This window comes from Xyrauchen texanus, chromosome 2 (genome assembly GCF_025860055.1).
Source record: "Xyrauchen texanus isolate HMW12.3.18 chromosome 2, RBS_HiC_50CHRs, whole genome shotgun sequence".
NCBI classification, from domain to species: Eukaryota; Metazoa; Chordata; class Actinopteri; order Cypriniformes; family Catostomidae; genus Xyrauchen; species Xyrauchen texanus.
This window is the reverse complement of record NC_068277.1, coordinates 9,688,198-9,702,954: the sequence shown is the minus strand read 5'-3', so window position 1 is coordinate 9,702,954 and position 14,757 is coordinate 9,688,198. Positions and strand designations below refer to the sequence as shown.

The window sequence follows — 14,757 nt, the reverse complement described above, 5'->3', positions numbered from 1 at the left end:
TGTAGTGTTCAGCACCTGAGATTAGAGTTCATTAGGCTGACAGCTGAGGGAAAGAAACTGTTCCTGAGTCTGCTGGTGCGACAGCTCCTATAGCGTCTCCCAGATGGCAGCGTTTATTGTGACTGTCATTGATGGAGGGTAGCTGGACACCAGTGATGTATTGGGCAGTTTTCACCACCCGCTGGAGTGCCTTCTGGTCTGAGACAGTGCAGTTGCCATACCACACTGTGATGCAGTTTGTTAAGACACTTTCAATAGTGCAGCGGTACAAATTCAGCAGGATATGGGAGGACAGGTGAGCTTTCCTTAGCTTCCTAAGGAAGTAATCAGAGTGGAGGTGTTGTATGTCCAGGAAAGATCCTCAGAGATATGGACACCCAGGAACTTGAAGCTTGTCACACGCTCCACTTCGTCCCCATCAATGTAGATGGGAGTGTGTATGTGTCCTTTCCTAGTCCGCCGGTAGTCCACAATCAGTTCCTTGTTCTTCTGGGAGTTGAGTGTGAGATTGTTGTTGGCACACCACACTACCAGGTGCTGTACCTCTTCCCTGTAGGCCGTCTCATCTTCGCCGCTGATCAGGCCTACCACCGTGGTGTCATCTGCAAACTTGATTATGGAGTTGGAGCCATACTCAGGTATGCAGTCGAGGGTGAAGAGGGAGTAGAGGATTGGACTCAGCACACAGCCCTGTGGTGCACCAGTGTTCAAAGTGAGGGTGGAGGATTTGTGGTTGCTTATCCTAACAGACTGTGGTCTGTTATTGAGGAAGTCCAGGGTCCAGTTGCAGAGGGAGGGGCTAATGCCAAGATCGGTGAGCTTGGAGATCAGCTTGGATGGGATCACATTATTGAAGGTAGAATTGAAAACAATGAATAGCATCCTGACATACGTGTTATTATTGTCCAAGTGAGTCAGGGCGGGGTGAAGAGCTGAGGCGATAGCATCCTCAGTTGACCTGTTGTGTTTGTAGGCGAACTGATATGGGTCCAGTGTTGGGGGCAGACATGTTTTCAGGTGGGAGAGGACCAGCCTCTCAAAACACTTCGCTATGATGGGAGTAAGAGCAACGGGGCGGAAGTCATTGTGGGCCACTGCAGCAGCATGCTTTGGTACTGGTACAATGGTGCATATAGTGCACTATAACGTATAGTGCAAGTCATGATTTAAAATTATTAAACTAAGTACGTTTTATGGGTCAGTGTTTAAACAAAGATTTTGTATGAACTGTAAGATTAATGACCAATGTCTTTGAAGTCCATCCTGGATTAACTGCAGAAGTTCACATAGATGCATTGTCCTTGTTAGTTGGCTGATGAAGGCTCTTGTTGGCAGTTGATAGTCTATGTATTCCATTTCAAGAGTCCATCAATAGACTGAGGTGATGCAGGCAGAGATCAGTGAGGTACATCGCAGTTCAACCTGGCCGGTAATTTCGGTGAGGTTCGGTGTGGTCCATCCTAAATCCAAGGTTCAGGCAATAGCATATGAAGTATCCCATGTCTTATGGTTGGAGTTGGCATCAGTACATCCTCTGAAGTCCATCATAACAGACTGAAGTGATGTTTGGAAGGCACTGGCTGCTATTAGTCATCATCACACAGCGACACGAAGCAGTGGAGTCCAAAACAAAGCAGGAATGGAGCTGGATCCATATGTGCATATTTTCAATTCCACTATTTGTTTGCGACACACTGTATATTCTAAATGACATGTGCAAATATGAAAAGAAAAGATTGTTTTAACTTATACAGCCTAATGCATTTATCCATACATGTGATATATGTAGAAATTCACAGAACTATATGTTATGTGTGTATTTTGGGAAAATATATGTTTACTTTGTTGAAGTTGGCACTCTGTCTGACCGCCATAGCCGTACATGGCACTAGTTCTACAGCACTGTGATCGCGGTGGGCTTGACCAAGGTGATGAAAACAAAATTAGTGGTGGGTAGTCATGTGTCAGCATGTACATGCCAGTCTCCATCAAAGCATGGATGACGTCACCATCAATAATGAAGATAGATCATCATTGACCAACGGGAGAGGACTTGTGCATACAAAAAGAGGAAGAGCACAACGCACAATTACAACGCTGAACAACACATCTTGAGATGTTAAAGAAAGGAGGGAGGTGCAGCCTGGATCTTAAACTGACATTGACAAAACTGAGCTACTGAACTCTAAATATCATCAGTGCATAAAAGGGGACACAGTAAGTGAAGTTACTTTCTTTCTTTCTTTTTTCTATCCATCTGTCTTTCTTTCGTTTTCTATCTATCTATCTATCTATCTATCTATCTATCTATCTATCTATCTATCTATCTATCTATCTATCTATCTATCTATCTATCTATCTATCTATCTATCTATCTATCTTTCTTTCATCTTCCTATCTTTATTCTTTCTTTCCTTTTTTATTTCTTTTTTCTGTCTTTCTTTCTTCCTTTCTTTCATTCTTTCATCTTCCTAACTTTACTATTTCTTTCTTTCTTTCTTTCTTTCTTCCTATCTTTATTCTTTCTTTCTATCATTGTTTCTTTCTTTCCTTGTTTCTTTTTTCTGTCTGTCTTTCTTTCTCTTATCTTCCTCTTTATTCTTTCTTTCTTTCCTTTTTTCTGTCTTTCTTTCATCTTCCTATTTATTCTTTCTTTCCTTTTTTCTTTCTGTCTTTCTTACTTTCATCTTCCTATCTTTATTCTTTCTTTCCTTTTTTCTGTCTTTCTTTCATCTTCCTATCTTTATTCTTTCTTTCCTTTTTTCTTTCTTTTTTCTGTCTGTCTGTCTGTCTGTCTGTCTGTCTTTCTTTCTTTCATCTTCCTGTCTTTATTCTTTCTTTCTTTTCTTTTTTCATTCTTTTTTCTGTCTGTCTTTCTTTATTTCTTTCATCTTCCTATCTTTATCCTTTCTTTCTTTGCTTTTTTCTTTTTTCTGTGTTTCTTTCTTTCTTTCTTTCTTTCTTTCATCTTCCTATCTTTATCCTTTCTTTCTTTCCTTGTTTCTTTTTTCTGTCTGTCTTTCTTTCTCTCTTATCTTCCTCTTTATTCTTTCTTTCTTTCTTTCTTTCCTTTTTCTGTCTTTCTTTCATCTTCCTATTTATTCTTTCTTTCCTTTTTTCTGTCTTTCTTTCATCTTCCTATCTTTATTCTTTCTTTCCTTTTTTCATTCTTTTTTCTGTCTGTCTTTCTTTATTTCTTTCATCTTCCTATCTTTATCCTTTCTTTCTTTGCTTTTTTCTTTTTTTCTTTCTTTCTTTCATCTTCCTATCTTTATTCTTTCTTTCTTTCCTTTTTTCTGTCTGTCTGTCTTTATATATTTCGTATTATTTGAAAATAAATAAATAAATCATAGAGTTCCCGCGATACTTTTTTTAAAGTCTCGTTTCCTGTCAGCTGTTAGGGATCAAATTCGCTTTTTCAAAAAGGCTGTAGCTCCGCTTCACATATTTCCCTGATTACCTCACGGGTCAATACCGAAGAAGTCAACTATTCAACCAACTATGCCCACGACATTGTAGAAGGTAAGAATCTGGTTCATGTTTAATCCAAACAGCTGTTATTGTTGTTTAGCTTCGGTGGCTAGCTGATAGTTCAGTAACGATAGCGCTGCTTTACCGCATATACACGAGACACGTGTACACATTTAATTAAAAATCGTTCTTTGTAAAACAATCTACAGTCTCGAGACAGTCGTGTCATGTATCGAGTCTCTGGCGGGGTGACACGCCACGAGACTTCAGCTTGAATGGTCAAACTAATTGTTGTTTGTCCGATCATGTTAATTTAGTCTCTTAAAGAATTGGTTGGGATTTGAAATTAGGGCCATTTTGTCAATTTCAAGAAAGATGGCACAAGCACGATTTTCTAATCAAAGACTTTAGCTAAAATCCTAAATAAAATAAAAATAAAAAAAGAGTTTGTTGGGTCTTGAGTTATAAAATTACAGGCACCATTAAAATAGTCACATTCTGGATGCTTTGTGGTTATCAAACGTTTAAACCATGTATTTTACATGAACCATATCCATAGCTAATCATAAAATAAACAGCACATTTCCTCTGCCAGAGCCCATAAATCTAGGCCAGTTAGGGCCATTAAAAGTAATGGCAAAAAAGGAAAGTTAGTTCTGATCTGTCATGATTTGTTTACAGATGCCACTTGGGTGCATTTTAAAGTGTTGCTCGAAGCCGAAGTGTGTAACTAATTTTTTAATATATTTTTTTACGTTTATATGCTTAATCTGCAGACCACATAGGAAGGTTTTTAGAAGAACATCTCCGCTCCATATAATCCAAGTGAATGGTGACAGTTTTTAAACTCCATAAAAGCACATAAAGGCACCATTAAAATAATCCATACGACTCTATTGCAGGGATTCAAACTACTCACCTTTTTTGGCTAAAGTCCCTTTTTTTAAGCTAATTTGCCACAAATTGTTTGGTAAAAATGTTTTACGTTTTAATACCAATACTTTTAAAAGGGGTACATTTAAGCTTAAATGCTTAACTAAGCTTTCGCACATGAGGTTTTCCTGTACTAGGGATGCGCGGATCGATACTAAAGTATCGATACTGATGTGGTATTATGAATATCGATCCGCGCATAAAAATATCGTTTCTGAATTGTGATCTTATTATTTAGATAACATGAATATTAATGCATCTCATAAGCTTCAAAGTGGGAACAAATTATTATATGAGCGAAATGTTGCATGGCACCGGAACTATTTTTTTCTTATGCTCATCTTGACCCACAGAAATGCTAAAATACACTAGCATTCAGACAGCGCTCGCCCTTTCAGTCATTGCGCTCGTTTAAAGAGTGAGCAGTGCTTTCCTGAGGTAATGACAGGAAAACAGCATCTGGAGTTCAGACCAATTATTGACAAACCTAGACATGACATTTATTATAATGGTCTTGTGTGACAATTTTTACAGGCTTCTTAAATTCAGAGTTGCTAAAACATTGATGATGATCCGTAATCCTCATTAATAAATGATACCTTTTATGAAAACTTACCATGACACACCACGCTGGGAAACAGCAACAACTGAAACTTCCCTGAGGTAATGACAGAAAAACAGTTATTCACACCGAGTAATGACAAACCTAGACGTGACATGTATTATAATGGGCTTGTTTGACCATTTTTACAGGTTTATTTAAATTCAGAGTCATTAAAACATTGATAATGATCCGTAATCCTTGTTAATAAATGATACCCTTATGAAAACTTACCATGGATTTACTGTAGTAATATTGTATTCACCATGACTGTAGTAACCATGTTTTTTTTCTTTCTTTTTGGCAGAAAGCAAGGTTTTGATACAATTAACCATGGTTTTACTGCAGCATTACAGTATTATCCATATGGTAACGTGGTTTTAGTAATAGTTACCATATAATAATATCTGTTTAATTTTAAGGTTTTATATGTGGCTTATTCTAACTCATTTTTAAAGGGTAAACAAAGCAGCCTAATAATGTTCTGTTTAGGCCCATATATATATTAATCATTATATCCCAAAAATTCATAATTTAATTCAGTAGAGGTATCGGTGATATTGGCCTAAAAGTACTTGGTATCGGATTGAAAAGAAAATAAGTATCGCCTATACCTATCCTGTACTGATGATCTCCCCATGTGTGCTGTAATAATTGCTGGGGATTGAGACAGATTTCCATTTACATTTACTCATTTGGCAGACACTTTTATCCAAAGCGACTTACAAAAGAGCAAATCATCTTAAGGAGACAGTGGTACAAAAGTGTCACTAGGATCAGAATAGTATTCACAACATATACAAGTGCAATTTTATTTATAAAAATGTTTGAAGTGCTCTTGGAAAAGATGCATTTTAAGTCGCTTTATTTTTTTAAGACATAGAGTGAGTCTGCTGAGAGTGAGTTGGGAAGGTCATTCCACCAACATGGTATGATGAAGCTGAAAGTCAGAAAAAGTGTTTTGGTGCCTCTTTGTGTTGGTACAACAAGGCGATTTTCCTTAGCCGACCGCAGGCTTCAAGTGGGTGTGTAGCTCTGCAGAAATGATTTTAGGTATGTTGGAGCAGACCCAGTGATTGTTGCAGCATCAGAGCCTTGAATTTGATACGTGCATCAACCGGCAGCCAGTGGAGAGAGACAAAGAGAGGTGTAATATATGCGCTCTCTTTGGTTAATTAAAGACCAGACATGCTGCTGCTTTCTGGATCATTTGCAGAGGTTTAATTGCACATGCAGGGAGGCCTGCAGTAGGGCTGGGCGATTTTGCCAAAAAAAAAAATCTTCGATTTTTAAAGAAAAGTTCGAGTTTCGATTCGATTTTTTTTTTTTCAATGCACTTAAAAAATGACTGCAGACATCAGATATAGTGTCAAAAGTGCAACTTTATTGCTATGATTGTCCTCAAGAGTTAAAATGCGTAGAATCCCAAAACAAAAAGTAAATGAGGCTCTGTCATTCAACAATTTCAAGCTTTAACCCAGGTTTAAGCAAAAGTGCAACAACTTCACAGTAGCTTAAATTTTCTGTTCAAGAAATCAGATAATTACAAATTTTGTAACATATAACATTACAATTAAAAAAATAAACTCTTCTCAGTATAGTGTGAATATAAAAAAATGAAACATGCCTGTGGCAGACATATAGCCTGCTCAAAGAGTGAACAAATGTAAACTTTTATCTATAACAACGTGCTTGTTAGATCTCTGAAACATTGTGCATGCTCATTCTAAACATTTTTTGCAAGAAAGATGAGCCTGTCCACAACCTCTGGCTTAAGGCAGGCCCGGTTGCAGGTAACTATTCCCCCACCCACACTAAATACCCTTTCTGAGGGGGCACTTGTGGCTGGAATAGAAAGATATTTTTTAGCCAGTAAGCTTAGCCTTGGAAAGTTGGGCTGATGCAGCTTCCACCGGATTTTCTCACATGTAATAAAGACACAATAATAGCTCCATAATGTTCTGGCTATTAAATTATGTGCAAACAGTACTTTACAATGTGCAAGTATGTGCACCTATTTATTCTTACACCAACTCTTACCTATAGCGTTGTGGAGTCTGTGGCCAAAACACTGCAAGCTGGGCCAGTTGTTGTCCTTAAGGGCTTGTTGGTGCCACTATCAGTCGTCATGCAGACGAGTCGTTCCTCCGAAAGTCCCCAGGAGCTGAGAGCGTCTTTTAAGCCATGGGCAATTATCTCACCATTGTGGTTGTCAGGGAAATACGCTGTCTGAAGGCAGATGCTGCGCAGAGTCCAACTAATGTTGATGTAGTGAACCGTCAGACTCAGATATGGCTGCATCGTCCGGCTGGACCACAGGTCCGTTGTGGCTGAGTAAAACTGCATCTCCTCCAGCTCACTGCGGATCTTTTCCCGAGTTGTATTGTACAGGTGAGGCAGCGCTACATCGGCGAAATACTTGCGACTGGGGACAACGTACCTCGCATCTAATGCTTTCAGCATGTGATTAAAGCCTCGCTTTTCCACAGAATAAATTGGCAGCATGTCTGTGGCAATATAAAACGTGATCGCCTCTGTAATCGCTTTCCATCGCGCTCCGTTCTTATCATAAGGCACACAGTTTGTAAAGCTCTCAGGAAGTGTAGTTTGCTTTTTAGCAGGTGTGCTAGAGGAGCCGTTTTCGCTACGGAGCCGGCTGCACTTCTCCCATTCTTCGCGATGTTTATTCCTCAGGTGCTGGAAAAGATTTGTTGTACTGCTGCTTCCAGTAGCAACAGCCTTGAAACATATTTTGCAGCAAGGCTTCGTCTGTGTTTTTTTGTCTGCTGCATCAAAACCAAACCAGTTCCAAATTACGGAATTACCTGTGCCTTTCTTTGGAAGTAACGTTAGTTCTCTGCTACACGCTGCCATGTTGTTTTGACTGTGTTACGCGGGGCGGGGGCTGGCTCATATCGCGCTACGGTAACGCACAAGGACGAAACGCGGAAAAGTCCGAAAAAACTATTGTGGCAAAAAACTCGAGTTTGTAAAATAAAAATCGTTTTAAACTACAAAATCGATAAATCGATTAAATCGATTTTTTGCCCAGCCCTAGCCTGCAGTGAGAGAGTTACAGTAGTCCAGTCTAGTTATGACAAATGACTGAACAAGCAGTAGTGTGGCATGTTCAGATAGGAAGGGTCTTATCTTCCTGATATTGTGGAAATACTTCAATGCAGTACCGCCTCTCCCTATACGCATTCTACGCAGTCTGCGTAGGGCACCAACTCCCTAGGGGGGCACCACAAATTCCACCGGCTGCCCTTTCTCGCACATTATTTGTTTTCCAAGGACCCGAATGCAGTTGCAGAACACAGAGGATTGCTTCACGCTCCTATCACGCGAACGCGGCAATCCTCTTGAATACTGCTACATGAACAAAGATCGCGGACCGCTCGCAGGTATTTATCTGCCCCAAGCACCAGCACAGAGAGTGAGAGAAACTATTCAGTGCAGCATCTCATGTTCTTGATGAGAAGAGGAACCGTCTCTCCTGCCAGAAAGCTGAGCAACTTTTGTTCTTGAAGAGAAACCTGCCACTTTTCTTAAATGTAAAGCAGTCCAATTTGCTATGTGTATAGCAATTACATTAAAATAGGTTTAGCCCTGCAAAACTTTGTTCTTCACTTGAGGCTACATCTGTCATTTAGAGTTTGAGGTTGGTTTTAGTTCTATTGCTGGTGTTTTGCGCAATCATTTTATATTAAAGTGGAAATACATTTGCATAAACAGAATAGAGGCCCTCTGCCGTTCTGTGTTTTGCCTGTTGTTTTCATTAAAATGACTGTGTAGCATATTTCAACTTTTTGAATTTGCAAGATGCTATACTAGAGCTGCTAAGTTCATTAATTGACTGCTATTTTGCATCTCATTTTCACATCGTTTTCTAGAACGTTACATTATTTGGATAATTGGTAAAAAAAAATCTGAATGTTAAATTTGAATGTTAAAGAACTGAATAAAGAATAGGCTAATATATTTAATAATGTTTTAATATTTTTTTTGTCCAATTTTGGTGCGTTACTTTCAATAAAAGTGTGATCATTTTATTGGTTTGTAGTTTTTCAATTCAGATGAATTAAATTCATGAAATTAATTAATTAAAAATTATTTAAAAAAAAACCTATTTTAAAATTTTCGGTTTTCAGCCAAGTGCATCCTGAATTTTCTTTTTCGGCCCAGAATTTTCATTTCGGTACATCACTACTTTATACTATTTATGCAATTGAAGAGGTGTCATTCCCTCACAGCCTCGTTGACATTCCCATTAAAAATCAAAGATGGCGCTAGCGTAAATAAGGTCTACACAATTCATTCACTGTTGAAATGTACCAGCCAGTTGCCAAATATACTCATTTGATCATATAGCGCAAAATTTGGTTGCAAAAGTGAGTGATTTCCTCTCATTCTAGTGGAGGGTTGCTCAAAGAGTAAAATGATCGATCTTGGGATTTAAGAATCGATATTGAGATCAAATGAAGATATCTATGCATCATAAAATCAATATTTTTACCCAACCATCTGTAATTTCAAAAAATGTCACCTTACAATTCACAGCAGATTCACTTGAGGATAAATTATATCTAATTAAAAATGTAATTGGATTGGATGGGATTCTGAGTTCTTCAAGCATGGAAGGTTCTAAAAACTTAGCCCTTCCACTTGTTGCACTGGAAGTGGGGAGAATGAGTGCTGGATGAAATGGGAGAAGACCCAAGTGGACTAACTAGTTTTTTACATTCTTTGTTTGACCTCAGAAAACATGGCCGCATCGCTGCATCAAAACATTCAGCTCCAACGGTATTGACTTTCAAATCATCAAAAAATAAAAGTTTAATGTTTGTAATGTAGAAAAATAAAGATATGGATAAAGACTATTTGAGCAGTTGGTTCATTTAAAAAAAAAAAGTTTCAGTCCCTATTTGCTGTACACCCAGTCTAGTGCAATCACACTGGTTTGATCGTACGTGCGAAAGGGTTAAATGCAGCAACAACAACAAAAATCAACTGAAAATATATCCATTGAACACCTGCTATGGCTTTGACCTTTTTCACCTCTCACGATTTTGAATACCTTCTAGTTATTTAATCCATGTCTTCTGAAGCGATCTAGCCTAATCAACTGTTTGTTCGAACAGACCAAATTTTAACTCCGGTTTAGCACCTTTTAATTGCAGAAGATGTCACTTTTGGTTGGATATTTTGTCCAATGTATATTCAGTGTACTGCTGACTTTCTTAATCAAATTTTAAGGAGGATTTTATCTTCCAAGAAAACGTTTAATTTTATTTCCATTATTTTCACTTATTCGAAGTGTTAAAGCGGTGTATTGGTTGTGACTTTGTGTTTTATATGATGGTATTAGTGAAGGGTCTGCTTCTTGGGGCTCAACCAGCATCACTAGTCTTGTAAACTTTCCATCTGTAAACACTATTACTCAAACACTGCACACACAGGATGAGGTAAAATGCAGCAATTCATACTTCCTTGTAAGTGTTGATTACCAAATGAACCAGTTTATCACCTTGTGAGTCACTTGACCTCTCTTGCTACAGTTTTCAAAGGTCAACTATATGGGTTTTAACTAGCTGAAGATTCAACTTAAAGTATTACGGTGCGGTTACAAATACCTTTGAACAGTGGAATTCCGGTTCGAAATAGTCACCTCAATGGGAATCTGCAATATTTCACGTGGAGTTCAAGTTTGGTGAACTTGGACAGCAATTCGTATAGTTGACAAATGGGAAGTTGCTTGGTTTGGCAGTGACCTCTTTGTTGGCGGTGCTTCGTACACAGCTACGCTAAATATTCACAATGGAAAGATATATCATTTTAGCAGTATGTGTGACCAAGCCTTTATACTTGTTTTGACATAAATCATTCTGCAAGCTCATGTGCCAACATGTATTTACTACACTCCTCAGGTGTCTAAAGTAGAAATATATGGTTACACAATATGTGGGAATGACAAACATAAAATCTTTAGTTGAGGTGCTTGCATGACAAAAAGATACTTAAAATTGTGTTTAAAAAAAAAAAATCAGTAATTTGATTAGGCTAGAAAATTAATAGTGGCCTTGTGTTGGAATAATGCCTGATTTGCTGAGGGGGGGGCCAATTCGTTTTGCCTGTGGAGTTGTGTACTGGAGTGGTGGCGTAGTGGGCTAAAGCACATAACTGTTAATCAGAAGGTCGCTGGTTTGATCCCCACAACCACCAACATTGTGTCCTTGAGCAAGGCACTTAACTCCAATTGGAGATTGGGGAATTGTCCCTGTAATAAGTGCACTGTAAGTCGCTTTGGATAAAGGCCTCTGCCAAATATGTAAATGTAAATCTGACTGAACTAGAAAAACATCATGTGGTGCGGTGTGAACATTGATGAACATTGTCTCTGGAAATATGTCCTGGTTTCCACTTAATATAAGCTACTTTCACATCTTGCAAAAAAGTCTTATATACTCATTTTAGTTCATTAATTCATTATTTTATATATATTTATTTATTTATTTATTTATTTATTTATTTATTTAGGGGCCAAACATGGAAGGTGCTATGGCACCTATTGTATCCGCTAGTATTATTGTTGTTATTCATCCTCCCCAGTGGTAGTCTATGGGAACCCATAGAGCTGTTCTTAGACAATTTATGAAATGTGGCACACTGATAGGGGTGGCCATGAAAAGTCCCCATAGCAAATTAGGGACCTCTAAGACTAACTCTATTGTACCAGTTCAAACAATTCACTTTTCTTTGATTTTTCCCAAACAAATCCTGAAAATGAGTTTTTGTCTTTGTTTAAAAGTTACGGCATTGACAAGTTAACGAGGTAGACATAAAACAGGTAGTGTCTTGGCAACCATTTGTGCTATCGATATGAAACTTGATATGTTTCATAGGGTATGCACGGTTTGGTGAACGCACCACATATGGGTTAAGAAAAACTGCTATTTTTACCCGGAACTTTTAAACGATATGTCCTAAAATGATGTGCTTTTCTTTGGACTCATTGGGACATGCAGATTTCAACAATACCTATTTTTACCTTATCAGCCATACTGCCTTTTCAGAATATAGATTTTTTTTTTTTATTTTAAGTTCTGTTGTTTGAAGACATTGTTGGATTTGAAAGAAAATTGGTATGCATTATCAACATCATGTCTTGAGGATATCTGAGCAGATTGGAGGCAGCGCCACATTTGTCAAAATGCTTAATCAGTTTAAACAACATTTTATGTATCATTACTCTCTTAGTCTAAGTCTTCAGAAAATGTCGGAGAAGAATTTCATAATGTTATTTTTATTATTCCAAACCTGCTGACTGCCAGCTTGGTATGTCAGTATGCGTCTTCGACATGCCTTGAGGGTACCTGAGCAGTTTGGAGACAGCGCCACATAGTGGTTAAAATGCTTAGTCAATTTAAGCAACTTTTTATACCATTACGTTCTTAGAAAATGGCAGAGGTTTTTTATTCAAAACCTGCTGACTCTCAGCTTGGTATGTCTCTTTTGATGGCTGTTAGTTCTGTGGTTGTGTGGTGCAGTGGAAAGTGTGCAGAAATGTGAAACGGAGGGGCATGGGTTAAATTCTTCCCTGAGGCGTCTTGCAAAGTGGGTTCGGTTTGCTGTGTGTGTCGTATGCGGTCGTGTGCTGCATTGCTTGCCGTTTTGGATGTTGGCCCCCTTATTACTGCTTGCAGCTATATTACTTTTTGTTCCTCTTATTTTAATTTATCTAGCTGGGAGTTTATGGCAGCCCCTAGAACTCTTTGGAGGAAAGTTCTGAAATTTTGCAGGCTGATAGGTTAGGCTCTGAAATGTCCCCAGACCAAGTGATGTGTCACTCAAACTTTGTAGTGCCACCAACAGTAAACATTTCCTTTTTTCTTTTCTATTTTATATATATATATATATATATATGTTTGTGTATAATATATACAGTACAAAAGTTTAGGCACTTGTGAAAAACTTTCAGAGTGAGGATTTCGTACAAAAAAAAAATAATGAATATTATTCAATTAATGTCATACAAAGTCCAGTAAACAGAAAAAGAGCTACATCAATATTTGTTGTGAGCACTTTTGCCTTCAAAACAGCACCAATTCTCCTGCTTACACCTGGACACAGTTTTTCTTGGTTGTTGGCAGACAGGATGTTCAAGCTTCTTGGAGAATTCGCCACAGTTCTTTATTTAGGCTGTCTCAATTCTGTCTTTTTGTGTAATCTTAGACTGATCCGAGGTTGGGTTGGGGGGGGGTTCATTGAGGGCCATGCCATCTGTTGCAGGGCTCCTTGTTCTTATATTCTATTTTCAAAAGTAATGTTTGGGAGTATAACATTAATATTTCCTATTGACTCACTAAAGTAGCCGATATAAATAACCATCTTAAGACAAATGTTTTTTTAAACATCTTATGTGCCTAAACCTTTTGCACAGTTGTGTGTGTGTATGCTACTGTTCAAATGTTTAGGGTCACTTACTTATTCTTTTTATTTTTTTAACATTTTAGAGTAATAGTAAAGTCATCACAACTATGAAATAATTATGTTGTGACTAAAATAAATCAAAACTGTTATATTTTAGCATCTTCAAAATGGTCACACTTTGCCTAGATTTTGCAGAAATGTACTGTACTCTTGCATTTTCTAAACCAGCTTCTTGATCACCCTGGGATGCTTGTTAAACCGTATTGGAGTTCCCATATGCTGGGCAATTAGTGGCTTCTTTTCTTAATTATTTGGTCCAAGTCATCCATTTCAAAACCTTTTTTTTTGTTTTGTAATTAAATTAATATACTGGCACAATTAAATTTTTCTCTTCAAAACTAATTTCAAACATTTAGGTATACGCCTTCAGATCAAAAGGTTTTTAAGATCATGAGAAACATTTCAAGAACAGATTAACTTGGTAAAGCACATTAAACTAATTTAAATAAAAATGTTAAACATCATTGTTCAGTCCAAAACCTTTAAAATATTTTAACAATGCCAAAAACAAACAAACAAGTAAATAGCTCTTAAATTCTAGTGCATCATTGACCCACATACACCCTAAATGTGTCAGAACAATCAGGGCGCAAGCCATATTTGTCCTGTACATTACACTCATGACATCAAGCTGAGTTTACTCCAGGAATTTCCTGATCGACTGGAATAGAAGCTGTAAAAAACACCCTATCTCAATCCTTTGGAAAAGATGTCTCATCCACTGCTATTTACAAGTCTATTTGGATAGTACTCGCTTTAAATATGTTAGATTTGTGTTGGAAAATAGAGGGTGTGGTGACACTCTGGCACATAGAATTGCTATGTAAATGTTGTAGTTCCACCATATTAGCTCAATTTCAGGGGAAAAGTGCTGGTGTAAAACTGATAAATTAGGGGGCTGCGTGCAAAAGTTTATCTGCCAGATGCTTTTACTGCATGCTTAAACTTTTACCATTATTATGGTTAGGCACAAATTCTAATGTTCTTGGAAGTGACCGCAATGATCGATCTTGAAAACAATGATCGATAAAGATCATGTGGGATGTGATGTTACACGATACACAAACATGTCAAAGAGGGTCCTTGTTTTTAACCCTTATGCACTGTTGGGTCATTTGACCAAAACCAATTTTGTCTCTTCAATAATATTCCTTTATCTGATGGGTTCAAGACTTGGTGACTTTTCAGTCCATTTCATTTCTGAGCACACACAAAACAATTGCAGTTGTTTTGATCATTCTAATTGGTAGAAGGGAAAAAAA

The 14,757-nt window shown here is 37.7% G+C and overlaps 1 protein-coding gene across 1 annotated transcript in view; it reads left to right on the top strand.

The window, feature by feature from the left end:
• Window positions 1–2,207: 2,207 nt before the first annotated feature.
• The window catches only part of LOC127660255 (BTB/POZ domain-containing protein 10-like), a 28,444-nt gene continuing 15,894 nt past the window's right edge, over window positions 2,208–14,757 (top strand). Inside the window, exons 1-2 of the mRNA XM_052150395.1 lie at window positions 2,208–2,217; window positions 3,395–3,522. The gene's annotated coding sequence lies outside the window, so the exon portion shown is untranslated. The remainder of the gene's footprint in view (window positions 2,218–3,394; window positions 3,523–14,757) is intronic.